At 37.0% G+C, this 5,833-nt stretch overlaps 1 non-coding gene across 1 annotated transcript; it reads left to right on the top strand.

The window, feature by feature from the left end:
• The first annotated feature begins 5,486 nt into the window (after positions 1-5,486).
• Positions 5,487-5,559, top strand: Trnaf-gaa (transfer RNA phenylalanine (anticodon GAA)). Its single transcript has one exon. It is a non-coding gene; the product is annotated as a tRNA-Phe (tRNA).
• The last annotated feature ends 274 nt before the right edge of the window (positions 5,560-5,833 follow it).

Genomic DNA, 5,833 nt, shown 5'->3' with positions numbered 1-5,833 from the left:
GAGTTAATATACATACGTACGAACCTACTTAAGAATTTGAATGTTTCAAAATGTATGCAAGATTTGAATTTGCCACCATTACACAGGACGAAGGCCTCAAGCCAAGTTGTAATTTAATACATAACCCTTGATATTAATTTGTCAGTTATCACTTAACACTAAAGATGTCGTAATGTGGTAGTAAGATTTGTATTAAGTGTAAAATTATATTCAAAAGAGGAAATAAGTTGCATTCCATTTTAACTGAACTGTCAAATTTCAGATATTTTTATTTTGTTTTAATAAACAATTGCTGGGAAATTTGAATTTAAGCTAGAACTAACAGCTGTCAGATTCTTCTGTTTTTAAGGTTAAATCAAAATATTCCACAACACAAATGGCAACACAATACATTTTGAGACAACTTCAATTTGAATACTCGTAGCTTTGTTTTTTAATGTTATTCATCCACAAATAACTCCCAACAACACAACGGAGTAAAATAAAAAGATGCCATCAGCAGTAACAGACCTAAGTTCTGAGGTCCTATTGATCTCAGCTAAATCAAAACAGCTTCAACAACAACAGACACGACAAATCCAGCGGCAGCAGCAACAATACCAGAAACAACCACATCCCAAGAAGGAGAAGGTTCCAACAATTAGGACCTACCGGGTTGACCTACAGGACTTTAAACAGGTATTTAAGTCGGCCACTAAGGCAATTTTTGTATAAATACTAAATGAAAAAGAAGAGCGGTGTTCGGTGCAGTGTTTCTCATTGGCCGAATACAATATAATTAAAGAAGTGCTCAAAAAGGCCACAGCTGTGTTCTTCAGCCTCACGCCTAAAAGTGAAAAATTGAAGATGGTCCTACTGAAAGGCATAAGTTCTTGCACAGAACCGGTGGCGCTCTTCGCTGAGCTCCGTCAAAAAGCCATCGACGATCTCGATTTCATCGGGGTCAAACCTATCACTACGGTGAAGTCCAGGTGAGGGTGTTACAGGCTGCCAATGTTCCTCGTAACATTATCGCCCCAAAGTAGTATTGAGAGTCTGAGGGAAATCAAACGCCTCGACTATCAAGCCATACACTGGGAGACATTAAAAAGACAGAACGAAATTTTACAATGTACGAAGTGCCAGAGGTTCGGGCATACCGAAGATAACTGCAATATGGAGTTGCGCCGCGTAAAGTGCTATGAAACATATATTAAGGTCGAATGTAAGCTGGAGAATCAGCGGGTTAAGGACTTAGCCCAGCTCAAGTGTGTCCTGTTCTGTTTGGAAATTAAGGGCAACCGGCTAGCTATAGGGGCTGCCTTAAGGTACAAGAAATTTAACATAAACAGGTAAGGCAAAAAGCCGAAGGAAGTCGAACAGCTCGACAGACTCCAACGGCATAAGGCATATTATCCAGTGCATTGGAACACCGCTGTAGTTCATCCTCTCCCGAAAAGGGAAAGAACAACTCCAACTCGTCAAATCTTCGGTCGATAATGAGTCTTCTTCCGAGCATTAGCAAAGTTTTCGAGAAGATCATCAATTAGCCTCTGACTAAGTGGGCTGCGGACAACAAAACAATTCCGACTAAACAATTTGGGTTCAAGGCGGGTCATGACGCAATTCATGCTGCGTCTAAACTCGTTTTTGATATCCAATGGAATAAATCAAAAAAACAATGCACATGTGCTGTTCTGGTTGATTTGGAAAAGGCCTTTGACACCGTATGGTTAGAGGGTCTTTACCTAAAACTGAGTAGGCTTGACATAAGCAAGCCATATACTTTATGATATGCTTAACGGTAGAAAGTTTGTTGTCAAAAGATGGCAATGTAACTTCTATCAGAACAATCCTTATTAAAAATGGTCTTCATCAGGGAGCGGTGAATTCTTCGATTCCCTTCAGCATTTATACCAGCGATCTGATAGGTAGTCTTACAAAGGCGATTGCGTACGCCGACGATCTAATTGCGTACAGAATGGCCCGAAAAGTTGAGGTTATTAGAATTCTCTTGCACAGTGATTTCGACAAAATGCAGCGATATTGCGACCACTGGAAACTGAAATTAAATGTCCAGAAGTCGGAGACAATTCTGTTCCAGACTCCATTGGCTCGGGCCACGATTAAGGAGCCTTCGCTTTGACGAAACGACTGTTTTACAGCAATCGGATGACTCTAGAGTGAAGGTAATTCACTACGTGACCCTCATATGGCCATCTTGTGTGGTTCAACGTAGCCCCTTTCCTGATGAAGAAACTTGGGGTACAAGCTGCTGTGGTAATGTTTCTGTACCGGATTATGTCGAACAGCCGAATCTTCTTACGTGCATTACTATTCCAACGAGGTGCTATACAACAGGTCTCGTTTCGTGATGAGACAATGAGGTTACATTGCACGGGCTATGTCTTCGAACAATTTAATTTTCGGTCTGATACAGGATAGATTGGCAGTTCCGCTAATCTACCACGTCAGGATGGGGTTTTAAGCCTTAACCGGCTTACATACATGTTTTATAGTGGCATACAAAAAAAATAATTACAAAAACAAAAAAAAATATCATATGTAGGACACTGCTTACATTTTTTGTCCACTGTCCAAGCTCGAAGAACATATCCTTGATGTTGTCACCCTTCTCATCTTGTCAAACTTAGCCTTGATGTTGATGGTCATGAAGCCCTCGTTATAATGCATCTTTAGCTTAAGAATTGTTGTCTTATTCTGGATCCAATGACAAAGCCGCATTCAAATAAGCGTTGTTGGTTTCGAGGTCGCAGTCATAAATATCTCAATTTTTCATCCTCTTTCTGCCCGGGCCATCCCATCCCATTTCCTTTATAGCAGTCTATTGCCTCTACTAATTGTTCGGCTACACGTGGTCTACAAAAGACTATATATACAGAAGGACACAATAAAAAAAGGACACGTTTTCAGATTCCATATAAACGCTTGTTAATGACACCCTTCACATCCTTACCTGATGAATTATCTTGAAAGACTCTAACAAAATTCACTGCTAAAGATTAAGGTTGAACAGTGAATAAGTATGTATATGACACCATTTCTGTCATTAAGACGTTAACAGTATCCCTTCCCTTAATCACTTTATATAAGAAACTTACAACAAAAAAAAAAACCAACAAACCTCAAATAGATCCTTTTCTTGTCGGCAAGCTTTTTTGGGTTCTTGAATTATAATTGATGTAAAACAAAGACCAAATTAAGGTAAAATAAACCTTTTTTAACTTAGATAAAGGTACGAATGTATGTATATAGGTTCACAGGAGACAAGTATTAAGCTACAGGCGCTTTGGCCTTTTTTTTTGTTGATGGTGTCTCTTAATTGTGTAAGAAAGTTGTTGAAAGTTTCTAAAACTTTTAGGGTTTGATTGTACTTTAGGAAATATTATATTCATACCTTAGAATTTGTCTTCCCCTACCTTCGCTTATTCCACGGACTTTGTTAAGTTTAGACAGGATATTGAAGTCAGTTTTGGGGTTTTGCATTAAAATAAGAGGAAAGGAGAAAAAAAAGAATGTTGAAATGAGAAATTCATGAAGTTTAAAATGGCTTTTTGAATAAAGTGAGTAACCTTTTATTTTTAATTTATATTCATCTTAATTATGATTTGTTGATTTATTAGAAATATTTTCTGTTGGTTTTTGCATTCAATTGTCACTGTTTAATGGGAAAGGAGGAAATACAACGATGGATGAATTGAAAGTATGGCATTAGATGGTACTGAAGTTTCAACCCCTTTCCAGACATATTTTAGTGAAAGACATTTTCAATAAAATAGAAAATAAATAATTTTTTTTTCTTTAAATTTCATTTAAACACGTTTTGACAAAAAAAATTCTGTTCAAAGGAAGTGGAAATTAAGGAAGAATATTTTTTCAAGCTTTAAGATTGATCCTAAACCTAGGAAGTAAACTTTATAAATTATATCTTTTGTATTTTCCTGAATGTTTAACAAACTTAAAGGTTATATAGAAAGATTTTTGTTGTAAGTAGGTCATATCTTCCTGGATTTGGTACATTCCGTTAGACTGTTTCAGCTGCGCTTGGATTTAGTCACAAAAATTGAGAAAATTTTGCCCTTCATAGTCGATCCTTACCGGGCCTACTCACTAGGAATTACCTGAAACCCAAATACGAGTGACACGGAGGTTGATGTTGAGGCTGGTTAGTTCATCCCGACTTGGTCCAGTATAGAGGATGTTGTGGCCGCCTGGCTGTCAGGGAAGATAACCATGTTTCTATTTTGGTTTAAGTTTGATTTGAGTATTTTTTATGCTTTTCTGAGTGATAGTAATTCTGCTAGAAATACACTGGCACAATTAGGTAGCCGAAAGGAAAAGATTTCCAACCCAACTCCACACTTTGTCAGTTCAGATAGTTTGTATCGAAGTCTTTCGTAACCATGTTATCCTCCCAATCCTTTGTGGCAGAGAAAAGATGAGTTTAAAATGTTTACTGAGATTCAAGACAGTACTCGTTGTCTGTTTCAAAAATGTCCGTTGGAATCAGTTCGTTAGCGTTGCCTTGTCCATAGTATCTGACAAACCGACAGTTTAATTTTTTAAGCCTTAGTTTTTTGATTCTTCCTTAGATTTTTGATAATGTATTTCTTTTTAAGCGCTGGCCCCCACACAATCGATCCATAAGACAAATTAGGAATTACAACGACTGTGTACGTCCACAAAATCATCTTCGTTTGAAGGCCTCACTTTTTACGAAAACTTTATTTACCAAACTTAAAATGCTAAGCAGGCATTTACTTTCCAGTTTAGTTTGGGATCTAGAATGATTGTTTGATATTTTTCGCTGAAGGATAAAGACAGGATTTGACCTTTCAGTCGGGGTAGGATGAAGGCAAGTATTTTAGTTTTGATGGTAAAGTACATCAGTTCAGTTTTGATCTGATTAACACTGCTCGTGGCCCAGCTGCTAACATTCTGCGAAGCCATCTGCGTGATTATGCTAATGACGGTGACAAACTTTTCCGACACAAGAACCGCCTTCAATACCACAGCTTTTTAACATTATGAGGATTGTATTCATGACTAAAATCCATAAGAGTGGGGAATGAACAGCGCCCTGGGGTGTTCCGCTCCTCACATGTTTTAAAAGAGATTGTGTAACCTAATCTATCACTTAGCATAGAAATTATCCATTCTTGAAAAAAAAACTTTCTACTCTGAATTGGGTAAGTGATTCGTAAATCAATTCAGTAAGGACGTTATTAAAAGCACTTTTTACATTTAGGAAGGAAGCAAGGGTAAATTTTGTATATTGAATTATCTTCTGCACGGTACACACTACCTCATGCAGGGCCGTCTCAGTAGACTTGAAGATTGAAGACGTAAATGTTTATTAATTGACGAAGTGTGGGTTTTCTAAAAATAGTTAGGTGTCAAAAATTTAATTTCGAATGGCAACATTAGTTTTTTTAAAGAGATATAGAGCTTTACGAATCAGATAACCCCTTTAAATATTCACATCTGCCGAAGTAGCTCAGTTGGGAGAGCGTTACACTGAAGACCTAAAGGTCCCCGGTTCGATCCCGGGTTTCGGCAATTATCATTTTATAAATATTTAGCATTTGAAAGTAAATTATTTTCTTTTTTTATGTAAAACCACTTTGCGTTGAAAAAGTGTTTATATCACAGACGCTCTTCCGTCTATTTCAGTCACTGGAACAATTTTTGATTTTTCAAATAATATCGTTTTACGAAATTTGTTTAATCTTTTCCTATGTCAATAAGTAATTTATTTTGTTCTAATTAATTTTGTAAAGAGTCACAAAAAGTGATAAGCCAAACAATGTGTTTTATTTTTTACTTTGAACTA

Source organism: Eupeodes corollae, chromosome 1 (genome assembly GCF_945859685.1).
Source record: "Eupeodes corollae chromosome 1, idEupCoro1.1, whole genome shotgun sequence".
In the NCBI taxonomy this organism is placed as follows: domain Eukaryota; kingdom Metazoa; phylum Arthropoda; class Insecta; order Diptera; family Syrphidae; genus Eupeodes; species Eupeodes corollae.
The sequence above is the reverse complement of the archived record's forward strand: the minus strand, read 5'-3'. Positions and strand labels throughout refer to the sequence as shown.